The sequence below is a fragment of the Dipteris shenzhenensis genome, chromosome 2 (genome assembly GCF_047967505.1).
Source record: "Dipteris shenzhenensis isolate YYH24624 ecotype China chromosome 2, Dip_SZ_1.0, whole genome shotgun sequence".
In the NCBI taxonomy this organism is placed as follows: domain Eukaryota; kingdom Viridiplantae; phylum Streptophyta; class Polypodiopsida; order Gleicheniales; family Dipteridaceae; genus Dipteris; species Dipteris shenzhenensis.
In genome coordinates, this window is record NC_141597.1 from 50,206,433 (window position 1) to 50,221,016 (window position 14,584).

Here is a 14,584-nt window from a genome sequence, read left to right on the forward strand (position 1 = left end):
TATAGATCCAAGTTTAGGTGAGCCATGGTTGGAGAGGTTATTTGCCTTGCAGTTTGATGGTCTAGAGTCGTGTCCTACTTTGGAGAAGTTACAGCTCATTGCCAAATTTGATTTGAGTTTGGGGAAAAGATTATATTTCTTTCTTTTTTGAAGGCTGCCAAACCCATGAGAGACTTAATTTATGTCAATGGGAGGTATTAGTTCATGTTATTTTGTTTTGCTTGTTTACATACTGCAAGTGGAGGATCTCTTTGTTGTGACAATAATATATTTGACTTTTGTTATGTATATGGATTCAAGAGAGATATTCCTTGAAAAAGTGGAGAACAAAGCTATTAGAGTTCTTGATGACTTGCAGGTAGTAACCACCATGGGTGTGTACACCATTAGAGACACCAAAGGAGTATCTCATCTAACAATATATGGAGGACATCAAACTTGAAGACATTAAACATATGGTCTTGGCTCTAAGATCAAAAGAAGCAAAGCTTGAGGGTAAGGATAATAAGGGTATCAAGATCAAAAGAATAAATCTTGAGGGTAAAGGGTAGCAAGAAAGGTGAAGATCTCTCTAACTTAAAAATGGTTGCACCTATGGTAGTCTGTACAATTGTGTTTCTTATACTTTTGATGTACTTAAATTTTTCACTTATTTTGTCAAGCTTGTGTTAGCATAGAACCTACAAGAAATTAATTTTTTGGACACGTTGATAGATAGGTATCTTGCTCATTTTGTCGAAGAGAATAAGACCTTGGAGATTCCCAATATGTGTAAGAATTGGGTGGAGATTGGACATGTTACATGCATGTATCCACCAAGCATGCAGAATCTCTCACACTGGGAATCAACTAGTTGTACTTAGTGGATAGACTTTTCTAAGGGATAGGTCTCAATGAGAGAGAGATACTTGTATAAGACATTTGCAACAACGATACCCACACAAGAAAGTACAAACAAGGTTGAGGGAAGCTGTAGGTTTACATAAACATCAAATTCAACTCCTAATAAAGGTAAGAAAGAAACACACAGGTTGAACTTGTATTCTTGTAGATGATGAGGTTATCAATGTAGTATAATAAAGATTCTAATGATGAGGTGATAGGGTTTGACATATTATAATAAGGTTTGTCTTGCCTATTTTTTTTAGAGCTAGATGCATCGATTCCAACACAATATGATAAAGATTGCATGGAGATTATGATACAGTATCATCATTTTTAAGTTTGTGTTAGTGGCACAAAGCTTGGTTTGATGGTTTTTTATATAGTTACTCATATAGGTGCACAATCCATCACAAAGGTAGTAAAGCATTATGTCTTCTAAGGACCATAGTCTTCAAACATTACATTGGCACATGGCAACACATCTTTATATGCTTGTGAAGCGGATGACTAGATAGCCATGCACATGGACTTTGCTTAGTCCAAGAAGAATGACAAGTATAGTCTCCTTAATGATTTGTTTATGACTATGGTTAGTCCAAATAGAAATTACATGTGGTTGGCTAAGCAGGTTAACTGGGCTTCTTATTTTATCTCACTTGATTTCCCACTGAATATCCACTTAATGAGAGAGCTAGAGGGCTCCCAATTTAAAACATCTTGCTAGAGAAGCATGTTCTCCATGAGATTGAAGGTGCATTAGCTTCTTTATAATTAGAAATTTTTTGCATGTCCAAGTGGCAAATATATTTCTTTATTAGATTTAATGGTTATCCTCCATGCCTTCCCATCTCTTCCTTTATGATCATCCTATTCAATTGTAGCACATTGTGTTACATCAATGGAGTACTATACATCATTTGAGGTTTGGAAGTTGATAAGGCTCAATATGATATTATAGTGACAATTGTAATACTCTTAAGGTAAGCTGCAACTCCTTAGAATATGCTCGCTATGTTAGATGATGAAGTCCTTATTTGTTTATGTGTTTCTCTATGTGTGATTGGCAAATAAAGTTTACCATGTTAGCTCTAGTACATAGAGTCAAGAAGAAATCCTTCCATTTTTGGAATGAGAGTGCATCTCTGTTTGAGAAACTTTGCATAGCTCCATTGGATGATTTTTGGACATACTATCTACCTATTGCATAGAGGACCCCCCATCACGCTGATGTCATCTTAGATGACATGTGGTGGTTTGAGAGATTTTGCTATTTTGTTAGGTTTCTATTATCCCAACTTATGTGTTCCATGTGCATGATTTTGGAGATGGGCTGCAAAGTAGCTCCTCTTTGTGCACTTATCAGGCTAGCGAGATAGGTTTTGTTTCTCACTTGATTCAGATAGCACTATTGTGGCTAGCATTATTGAGACAATTGTCTTCAAGCATACTAACAAATAGATGAGGTTAGAACTTGATGCACATGATGGACATAGGCTTGAAGATAGAAGTGCAGATGATTCACCTCAACATCATTTGATCATATGTCCATAGCACTAACACAAAAGGGTGCTAAAAGGCACAATTGTTAGAAACCCTAACCCTAACCCTAAAGGGGTTTGTATATATTCATTCTTTTCAACTAATACTAGTGTAAAATGAGTCATTTATGGTGTGCTCTCCAGCTGTGACCTCTCTCTTCATCTTCGCAATTCTCCTTTCCTTCTCCATATTTGTTCATGGTATCAGAGCTCTCTTGCCTTTTGCCGAGGCATCAAGACTCTTGTCTAAGAGATCGAGAGTTTCTCTTGAGTATCCATCTTTCATTATGCATTGATGAAAGGTTTTCGTTCATTCCTCGTGAGAGTTCATTTCCATTTAGAGAAATTTACACCATGCATTTTCTTTCATTAAGAGACTCTTCTTGAGTGACTTTTAGTTGAGCACGTTCACTTCAATTTATTGCTTTGAGAGAGAGATAGAGATCTCAGAGTTGGCCATTTCTTTGAGAGATTCTTTCTTTGAGAGAGAGAGAGAGAGAGAGAGAGAAAGAGAGATAGAGAGCTTGAATTTTGATTCTCTCTCTATAGAAAACCACTTCAGAGAGTTCGATATGAACACAAGACTCTAAAAGGCGAGCATCAATAGAGGCAATAGCAACCTAGCCTTCATTCAAGACTCAACTCGGGTGGCTTGTGCAATGACTTCATCAACCTATAGCTGCCTCCAACACAACTAAGCTCCAACACGCAACACACAGGAAATAGCCATTTTATCCTTTTTTTGCCCCTCCACCTTAATTCAAGCCATATCTATTGATTTGAAGGTTGTCCAACATTGAAAATTGCTCGATTTTTTGTGCTCTATGCGCTAATCACATCACACATAAGTTCTGAAACTTGCAGGACAAGCTTTTTAGTCTTAGCATCAAATCCACTTTTTACACAAGTTAATGCCTCCTGATCAATGCATCTGCCCGTAGCTATAAGAAACAAAAGCAAAAGAAACTATTTCTCGCTTTTCATTACTTGACTATTACTCTAGCTCTAGATTAGTGTATATTAGTTTATCCATACAAGGGATAACTCCAAAGCAACCAATCAAAGCCATGTCCGGAAATTCCCAACTAGTTCCTCCTCGAAATCAGTCCCTTTGCTCGCATGGGGTTTCACATCATAACATGTCGTAGAACCTAAGCATATATAGATCACTAAGAGAAGATTTCAGAGTTTCCAAAGGCATTGGCACTTGGATCAGTGGTGGGCAGATTGTACATCATTTTATTTTGCACTTCACATTGCCTACATTGTAAGGCCTTATATGCTATTTTGTGGGCATTTATGCACTTTCTTTTCAATCTTGTAAAGCGTCTCGGCAAATCCCAATACTATTTACCACACAAGCCTTGTAAAATATTGGAACATATTGCAATTCTATCTTCACCAGCAGTTTGGATTGTAGTTAATTTATATAGTGTTTTTCATAAGCATTTTGAGTACTATTTTACATCATGTCTACTACTAGCAACCTCAATTCGGAGGGATCTGTTGAGTTGGACAACTCCAATTACGGAACATGGAAATATCAAATGGATACCATTCTTGTACTTCAGGGCAAATGGAAGTATGTAGATGGGTCTACACCTAGACCATCCAGTGAACCAGCTGCAACTCCCACTATTGCCAGACCATAAGCAGTGTGGGTAGCTTGTTGGCCGAGGAGATTAGACGGAAGTCTATGGATGGCAACAAGCAGGATGCAGTCTTAAATGTGCAAAGGGGCAGATCACTGTTCAAGGGGGAATCTCAAGAGCAAGTCTAGCTCTCGGACTTGTGTTAGATGTTTCTATTGTGGAAAGTATGGCCACATGAAAAAGTATTTCTGGAAATGGCTAAGAAAATTCAAGAAGAAGAGCAAGGTTAAGAATGATAGGAAGAAGGAGAAGAAGCATGATGAGCTTCAAGGTGTGGATGCCAGGGTTTCCACTGACAGTAGCAGTGATGAAGGCATTCTTTTGTCTATGTCTGACAGCTCCTTCTTGGCCACTGATGTACCCATTCTCAATGATTAGATGTTAGATCCATGTGCTTCATGTCATATGACCCCTCATAGGTCATGGTTCAATGCATATCAGGAATGCATTGTGGAGAGTGGTTTGATGGGCATTGATCATTCTATGGATGTCTATGGTTATGGGGATATCCACGTTGTTATGCCTAGTGGCTCTATTCTTGTTCTACAGAGGGTTAGACATATACCAGGACTTGCTACAAGCAAGATCAGTACTGGACAGTTGGTTGAGGCAGGTTGTCATGTCTCTTTGGGTGATCATGCATGGAAGATTGCTAGAGGCAATCTGGTTATGGCTAGGGGATCACGGGTTGGATTCTCTTATGCATTGCATGTATCAGGTGTCCAAGATAAGATGCTTATGATTAGTAAGCAGCCATCGGTTAGTTTATGGTATGCCAGACTTGGACATATGTCTACTGCAGGTATGGAAGCTCTTACAACATTGAGATACATTCCTGTTATGGATGTCTCTCGAATTTTATGTCATGATTGTGATGATGATCAGCAATCAGGATCCTCTTTTGTGAGGAAGACAGTCAGTGAGAGGTATGTTGAGCCATTGCAGTTGGTTCATAGTGCAGTTTGTGGGCCTATGCCTACCGTTTCACTGGGTGGCACCTCTTACTTTGTGACATTTATTGATGCTGCTACAAAGTACATATGGGTATATCCGATTCGATAGAAGCATGATGTATATGATACATTTCAGCGCTTCTTGGGTAATGCCAAAAATCAGTTAGGAAAGAAGCTATTGAGCTTGATGACTGATGGTGATGCAGAGTTTACCTCTTCTAGATTTCAGCATCTATGTGATACACTTGGTATCAGGAGGGTGTTGACCACTCCTCATCTTTCTGCTCACGATGCCTTGGCAGAAGGCATAAATCGGATTCTATTGGACAAGATTGGTAGCATGCTATAGTATGCAGGTCTTACCGGATGCTATTGGGCTGAGGCATGTAAGACAGCTGCATACTTGCTTAACAGGCCACCCAGGAGATCTCTGAATGGTAGAGTGCCATTTGACTTCTTGACAGGCAAGGCACCATGTTATGAGCATTTACGTGTGTTTGGCTACGAGTCTTATGCTCATGGTTTCCGATCGAGGAGGTGTATCTTCCTTGGATACAGTGAGTCCAGTAGGGACTACAAGTTATGGGATTCTTCAACTAGAGAGTTGATACACAGCCATAATTTCTATTTCAGAGAGGATGCTATGTTTGGACAGCCTAGGACTATGGATAGCAGGAGAGTGGTGTTCCAGGAGGGTGTAAGTGCACTAATACCTCCAAATTCTATGCAAGGACAGCCCATATCCCTTGGAGTGGGACGTTTTTCCCACGGTGAGCAGGTTATAAAGTCGGGACAGCCACGATTACTTCCTGGTTTTGGTTAGAGATGGTCAGATGTCTCAAGTATTCCACAGGTTTATGCTACTATGGAGATTGTTGATGCATCTTCTATGGACAATTACACGTTACTCCCAGGATGCGGAGTGCCTCTTGCAGATGAGGATGAGCCTGTGCATGGTGAGGAGGATACCTTGGCTAATGATGCCTGGTATGATCCATTGGCTGGTTATGCTAGGACAGATGTGGTTTCTGCAGTTATTGACTCGGGTCATATTGCGCATGGGCAGGAATCATTGATATGTTTGCTTTGTAAGTGCCTCCATGGCCAAAAGCAATCCCCTCGAGCTTGGGTTCATAGGTTTGGTACCAAAGATCAGGATGTGATGCGCAGTGAGACAGGTTATGGTCTTAGTATTCAGGAGGTTGCTATCCTTATGAGGTTACTTGCCATATGGTTCCTTATGGACAGGGATGCTTTGCAGTGGGAGCTGCATAGTCTATGTCTGACACCTCCTTCTAGATGATGCTGGTTTTCACACCACTTTTGGCTTTCAGAGTTGGAGAATTCAGAAGGGCTCTATGCTTTTGGCCAAGGGTGCCAAGTGTGGGACTTTGTATCCCTTACATGTATCAGGGGTATTTGATCATGTTGTTGCAATAACCGAGCAGCCAAGCACTTCTTTGTGGCATTGCTGGTTGGGGCACATGAGCCAGAATGGAATGAAACTCTTATGCCGTTTGGGTTATGTACCGCATTTGAGTTTCTCTGATTTTGAATTTTGTGAGCATTGTCTCTATGGGAAGCAGACTAAATCAGCCCATAAAAGAAGGGGAAAGAAAGAGTTTGAAATGCTTGATTTGATGCATTCAAACGTATGTGGTCCCATGCCTACACGGTCATTAGGCAGGCTGAATACTATGTGACATTCATTGATGATGCAACTAGGAAAGTGTGGGATTATGCTATAGCTTGGAAGAGTGATGTGTTCTAGGTATTTCAGAAATGGCTGGCCTTGGTTGAGAATCAGTCAAGTAGAACGCTTAAATGCCTACGGACTGACAATGGTGGAGAGTATCTCTCTCATGACTTTTAGCATTTCTGTGATACACGTGGGATTAAGAGGGAGCTCACATCCCCTCGTACTTCAGAGCAAAATCCAGTTGCAGAAAAGATGAACCGTACCATTCAATAAATGTTGCAATGCATGCTTTCCAATGCAAGTCTTTTTGGTGGTTTTTGGGCTGAGGCAATGAAGACTGCAGTGCATGTGATCAATAGATCACCTAGCAAGAGTTTGGATGTGGTATTCCTAAAGAGGCATGGAGTGGCAAGAAGCCCTCTTACTCTCATTTGCGTATATTTGGGTGTGAGGCATATGCATATGTGCCAAAAGAGCTTCGAAAGAAGCTAGATCCTAAGTCTAGGAAATGCATCTTTCTAGGTTATGGTGAAAGTGGAGAGATGGGCTATCGTCTCTGGGATCCAGAAGCAAAGAAGATCATACATAGCCATGATGTAGTCTTCAATGAGAAAAAGATGCATAAGGCACCCATGAGGGATGTGGAAATGAGGAAAATCACTTTCCAGGATGTGAATCCACCTGCATATGTTGATAGACAGCAAGCTGTCCATGCACCAAATGTGCAAGAAATGGTACCACCAAGTACTCCCACAGGTATACAATCAAGGGTAGATGATGAATCATCTATTGGTGGAAATGATGAGCCAAATGTGGCTGATATGCAGGTGGGACAGCAAGCTGAAATGCCCTTGAGAAGATCATCTAGAATGTCTAGACCACCTGATAAGTTTATTCCAGGGGTAGACTATGTGATGCTTACTGATTGCGGGGATCCTTCTTGCTACAAAGAGGCTATGATGTGTGAGGATCAATGCAAGTGGGAGTATGCTATGCAATCAGAGATGAGTTCACTTATGAAGAATAAGACTTGGGACTTGGTTTCTTTGCCACATGGAAAGAAAGCATTGCCATGTAAATGGGTCTATAAAATGAAGGTCACATGTGATGATGTGCCTAAGTACAAGGCTCGTTTGGTTGCTAAAGGGTTCAAGCAAGAGAAGGGTGTGGACTTTGATGAGATATTCTCTCCGGTTGTGAAGATGACCACACTTAGATGCATGCTTGGACTAGTGGCATCAGAGGATATGGAGCTTATGCAGATGGATGTCAAGACAGCTTTCTTGCATGGGGATTTGCATGAGGAAATTTACATGGTGCAGCTGGAAGGCTTTGAAGAAAAGGGCAAAGAGCATTTAGTTTGCAAGCTGAAGAAGAGTCTCTATGGTCTTAAGCAAGTGCCTAGAGAATGGTATCAGAAGTTTGATGCTTTCATTCGGTCCCAGGGTTTTAGAAGGAGTGAAATTGATCACTGCCTCTACACTAAAAGGGCTAAGGATAATAGCCTGATAATCTTGGCACTATATGTGGATGATATGCTATTGGCTAGCAAGAATACTTATGAGCTAGATGCATTAAAGGCCAAGTTGCATGAGGCCTTTGATATGAAGGATTTGGGACTTCCAGGTCATATTCTTGGTATGCGCATCACGCGTGATCGGAGTAGGAAACTCCTTTGGCTTTCACAAAAAGAGTATGTTACAAAAGTATTGCAGCATTTCAATATGGAGGGGGGGAAGGCAGTGAGTACTCCATTTCCTCCATATGTGAAACTGAGTCATACAGCTAGTCCCAAATCAAATGAGGAAAGGGCCATGATGGCCAAGGTTCCTTATGCATCAACAGTTGGGAGTCTTATGTATGCTATGATAGCTACTAGGCCAGACATTGCATTTGCAGTGGGAGTTGTTAGCCGGTATATGGCTAATCCAGGAAAGAGGCATTGGGAGGCAGTTAAGTGCATCATGAGGTACATGAAGGGTACCAAGGAGATGTGCATCTGCTTTGGTAGAGGAGACATGCGTGTACTTGGGTACACAGATTCAGACTATGCAGGGCATGTGGATAGTAGGAGATCCACTTCTGGTTATGTGTTCACCTTTGTAGGTGGTGCAGTGTCATGGATATCTCGTGCACAGAAGTGCGTTGCTTTGTCTACCACAGAGGCTGAGTATGTTGCAGCCACAGAGGGTTGCAAGGAGGCTATATGGCTTGATCGGCTAGTGGGAGATTTGGGGATTCATACAGGTGTACCAACATTGCATAGTGATTCCATGAGTGCTATTCAGCTAGCACGGAATCCGGTCTTTCATGCAAAGACCAAACACATTGAGGTCAAGTACCATTTCATCAAGGAGGTACTTGAGGACAAGCGCATAGAGCTTGTCAAGGTTCATACAAATGATAGCCCTGCAGATATGCTGACAAAGAGTCTACCTAGTCAGCGGTTTGAGTATTGCCATGTATTGATGGGCATTGGATAGTATGCTCACTGGTTGTTCTCCCTTAAAGGCACATTGTCCTTTAAGTGGGAGGTTGTGGGAGTTCAAGGTCACTGTGCCTTTACCCCGGTTATGTACAATACTCAAACACATATATAAATGAATGAAAAAGAAGATTAGGGTGGTTCTGCACCCACCAAAACTTGTGGCTCTCTCTCTCTCTCTCTCTCCTTCTTCCGTTCTTGCTTCCGTTGAGAGCACTCTCAAGTAGAAGAGTCTACACCTGCAACAAATATGTCGACACCTGCAACAGATCCTACCATTATCCAATCATAGGTAAATTGGGACAGGAAAGACAAATATGCATGTCATTTGATTAAGCAAAATGTGTAAGATGTCATGCTTGGATAGCTCAACACAATGAAGACATCTAAAGAAGCATGGGATATTTTCACAACTCTTTATGAGTTTAAGAACACATCTAGGACTCTCACAATGAGAAACCATATCAACCAAAGTTTTCACACTAGCAATGAAACCGGTCAGTGCTTCTGTACTCGGGATCAAGGATTACAACAATCAACTTGCAATAGTAGTAGGAGAGACTACAAATCCTGTAGAGTTGTTTCAAGTCACCTTGAATGGACTAGGAGAGGGATACGAAAATCTAGTCTAGAGTATTTCCATTCAAAGGTAAATTACAACACTGGATGAATTAAAATCATTGTTACTTGGTGAAGAACTGAAGACTCATGCAATTCAAGAACAAAAAGGTCATTCCAATGATCAAACATTCACAACCTCAGACAAAGGTAGAGACAAAGATAGAGCATCTAAGAGAAGTGGTCATCATCAACAAAAATAGCATCCACAGCACCATCAGCATCAACATCCAAGAGAAAATCATTCCCATCGAGGGATATTTCAAGGAAGAGAGGATGCATCCACCAACATGTAAAACATTCAATGAAACTACTATCATAAATTTGGACATTATGAAAGAGATTACTGCAAGAAGCAGTTTGACTAAGGAGGTCAATCATAGCAACAATAGAGGGAATTTTCGTGGAAGAGAAAATCACCATGGTGGATATATCCAAGTCACAGTCATTATGCCAATGAGCCTCACACCATGTATCTTTCAAGTGAGGATATGCAGAATACTAACATAGTGTACATTGACATTGATTGTGAATCCTAAGGGAAACACAACTATCAAGTTGACCGAATTGATCAAAATCCTTGGTACATAGACAGTGGTGCATCATCTCAGATGACAAAGCATCAGGAATGGTTTACAGAGATGAAACCATTAGAAGGATTGAAGACTGTTATCTACACGGAGATATATAAATAATTTCACTACTACAAAAGGATTGGTGAAAGATGTACTCTGTGTTCCAAAAGTTAGTAAGAATCTTTTGTCAGTTGAAAAAATGATGGAACACAACCACAGAGTCATCTTCGATGGGGATGAATGCAAAATCAGGGTTAAATCTAGAGGATATCAGCTAGTGGAAAAAGCAGTCAAGGAAGGATGCTTGTTCAAAATGCTACCTTATGTACCAGACTTACATGCCATGTCACATCAATAGCAACCAATGTCACTTTATATAGTATGGCACAAGAGATATGGACAAGTCAATTTCAAAAGCTTGATGCAGCTCAGAAATCAAAATATGGCACTTGGCATTTCAAAGCTTCACTTTCTAAGAAAAGTTTGCAAAGCATGTTGCTTTGGTAAATAGAAATGAACCAATTTTTATATAAGCACCTCTTAAGCAAAGAGGTATTCTTGATTTGATACGTATAGATATATGGGGTTATGCACAAACCCATAGCATCAATGGTTCACTTTACTACTTGATTTTCATCGACAATTACATCAGGTATTGTTGGGTCTATTTTCTGAAAGAGAAATTTGAAGTCTTTTTCTAATTTTAAGAACTCAAAGACATGGTAGAGAATTAAACAAGCAGAAAGATCAAAGTCATGATACTAGACAAAGGAGGTGAATACATGTCTTCAGCATTCATGAAATTTTGCAAAAGTAATGGCAATCGAAGGAAATTGACACATTCAAATACTCCTCAACAAAATGCAATAGCTGAAAGGAAGAATGGGAACTTTTACAAACATTGCTAGAGGAATGCTCAGTGAAAGCATCTTTCGAATCAAGGTGGCAGATGCAATTGCCACTACAAACTGCTTGCTTAATGGGCTTTCAATTGAACCAATTCAAGGTATGACACCTTATGAAGCATTCACTAGATACAAGCCACACATTGGGCATCTCTCCATATTTGGTGCATATCATGTCCTCATGTACATCATGATTATCACATAAAGATGGATGGCAAGTCACATAAATGTGTCATGGTTGGCTACACTGAAGAAAGCAAAGCATACAAGTTGTATGATCCCATCAACCAAAAATTCATAATCTCCAGAGATGTAATCTTTGATGAAGAATCGGAATGGAAAATATCACAAACACAGGATACGGTCACACCAATTACTCAGTCTCCTATAGAGAAGGTCGATGAAGAAGAACAAGAATTGCCACAGAATCAACCAAAAGAGTAGTAACTCAGATAGTCTACTGGAGAAAAGCGACCACCAGCAAGATTATTATATGCTAGAAAAGGCAAAGCAATTCAAATTGAAATTATCAATCATAGATGCTCTTATGACTACCATCATCGCTCTACAGAAGAGCCAATGTACTTAGAGGATGCAGTTGACAAATCAGAATCGCAAAGTGCTATGAATGAAGAAATGGAAGCTTTATACAAAAACAACACTTGGGATTTATGCGACCTTCCACGAGGAAATAAGGCCATTGCAAACAACTGGATTTATAAAGTGAAGTATAATCTAGATGGAAGCATTGAAAGATACAAAGTGAGACTAGTTGCAAAAGGTTTTGCACAACAATATGGTCAAGACAATGATGAGACTTAAGCTCCAATAGCAAAGATGGATTCCATAATATTTTTGATATCACTATCTGCACTCAGTAGATGTAATGTGTACCAGTTAGAAGTCAAAATGGCTTCTCTCAATGTTACCCAAATGAGAATTCTACATGCAGCAACAATCAGCAGGGTATGTTGAACTAGGAAAAGAGCATCAAGTTTGTCATCTCAAGAAAAGTCTCTACTATACCAACTTCTAGGTGCTTGATGTAAGCCTTACAATTGACAAGTATTTTGCTAATCTAGGATACATAAAGCCCAATGCACATCATACTCTCTACTACAAAGTTCAAGGGGAAGACATTACTATTGCACTTTTGCATGTAGAAGAGCTAATTGTGAGAGCTTCATCACGAAGTTTAAACAAGACTTATTTACAGAGTTCGATATGAAATACCTTGGACTTATGCATTATTATTTTGGTATTGAGTTCTATAAAGACTCAAATAGCACTTTCATGAGTGAGCAAAAATATGTGGATAGTCTCCTAAAGAAGTTTCATATGGCAGATTGCAAGATTACAGCCACTCCCATGGAGTAGAGTTTGAAACACACAAAAGATCTAGAAAATCCTACAATCAATGACAAGTACTATTAGCAGCTCATTGGATCTTTTATATATCTGACTATCGCGAGGCTAGATATTTGTTATGTAGTAAGCTCACTTGCACAGTTTATAGCAAATCCAAAAAAATATCACTGGAATGTAGCCAAGAGAGTCTTGAGATACATTAGAGGTACAAGACATTTTGTAATAGAATACAAAGGAAATTCATCTAAGGTTGGATGGCTACTATGCTCCTACTATGATAGTGACGATGTAGGAGATCATGAGACTAGAAGATCCACACACAAAATATGCATTTTTCCTTGGTCAAGGTGCTATAGCATGGTTTTCAAACAAGCAGCCAATTGTTTCTTTGTCTTCAAGCACTCACAATAGGTACACATGAGGCTATATGGCTCAGAAGACTATTGTCAAAAATAAATTAATTTGACGAGACAAAGCCAACAACAATATATTGTGATAATCAATTGGCTCAAGCACTAACCAAGAATCTAGTATATCACTTTTGGACAAAGCACATTGATGTCAGAGAGCACTTCATCAGAGAAAGAGTGTTACTTGGTGACATCACAGTACAACATTGAGTGTTATTTGGTGAGATCACATGGCAACATTGTAACAGCAAAAAGAATAATGCATATATCTTTACCAAACCATTGGGAAAGAGCTTTTTGAGAAACACCGACAAGTTCCTAGTTTGACACAAAGGAAGGACATTCCATTAAAGGGGTGTGATGGAATGTAATGTTCAGTCCTTCTTCCATTCTCCATAATCATCATCTGAGGAAAGGCCTACTTCATGATGTTGATCTTGAGGGAAGTTGTTGAGGATTCATCTCTACATCGAGTGATCATATGTGCATAGCACTAACACACAAGATTGCTAAAACACACAAGGGTTGGAAACTCTAACACTAACCCTAAAGGGGTTTACTACCAATGGGGTCCTAGCCTAGTGGTTAAGGTGGGTGGGTGGGTGTGCACGTGAGCTCAACGCCTAGCAAGGCCGTGGAGGCACTACAATACCCCCCCAAAAAAAAACTAAACGGGTTTGTTAAATGTTCATTTTTTCAACTAATACTAGTGTACAATTAGTCATTTGTGGTGTGCTTTGTAGCAGTACCCTCTCTCCTTATCTTGCGCTTCTCCTCTCTCTATATATATTTGTTCAAGAGGGGAACCAATAAATAATATATATGCTTAGCGCTATTGCACTTGAATGAATTTTAGACAATGGATATTATTGGATTGTTATTATTGCATCTTTTTTTATATCTTTACTAAATTGAAGATGTTATATTAATGTGTGGAGTAAATTGTGATTTGGAGTGTGGACTCTTGAAGTTGCATTGTTTTTTAATTTTGGATATGTTAATTTAACTAGGGATCTTTGGTACATTGACATTGCCTTTGCACGTACTTAGCTTGTTATAAAACATTTTCATTAGGAACTAGTCTCTTCTAACTTAGGATAATTTTTTCTTTTGTGGCCTTTTTCTTAGATGCTATTGGGCCTACATATAGTCATTCTTAGGTCACGTGAGTATAACACCTAATCACACGAGACCTCAATTTGTTTTTAAAGAACTTAACAAGGAATATCCCTAGGATAGTTGGGCATCTCTTAGCCATCCTTGAAACTAGACAGCAATAATAATAGCCCCTAGCAAGCCAAGATGATTAACCTACCAACTATCAGGTAGCCTAGATGATTGAGCTACTAGCTGTCAGGTAGCCATGTCTAGAGGGATCCAACCCTCTCCTATAAAATAGCCCCTCTCCCACTTGATGCCCATCAATTGGTGGTGTTCTTTGAGCCACTACCCACAACGGCATAGCCTACCACCAAGCTTCCAATTATACGTTGGCT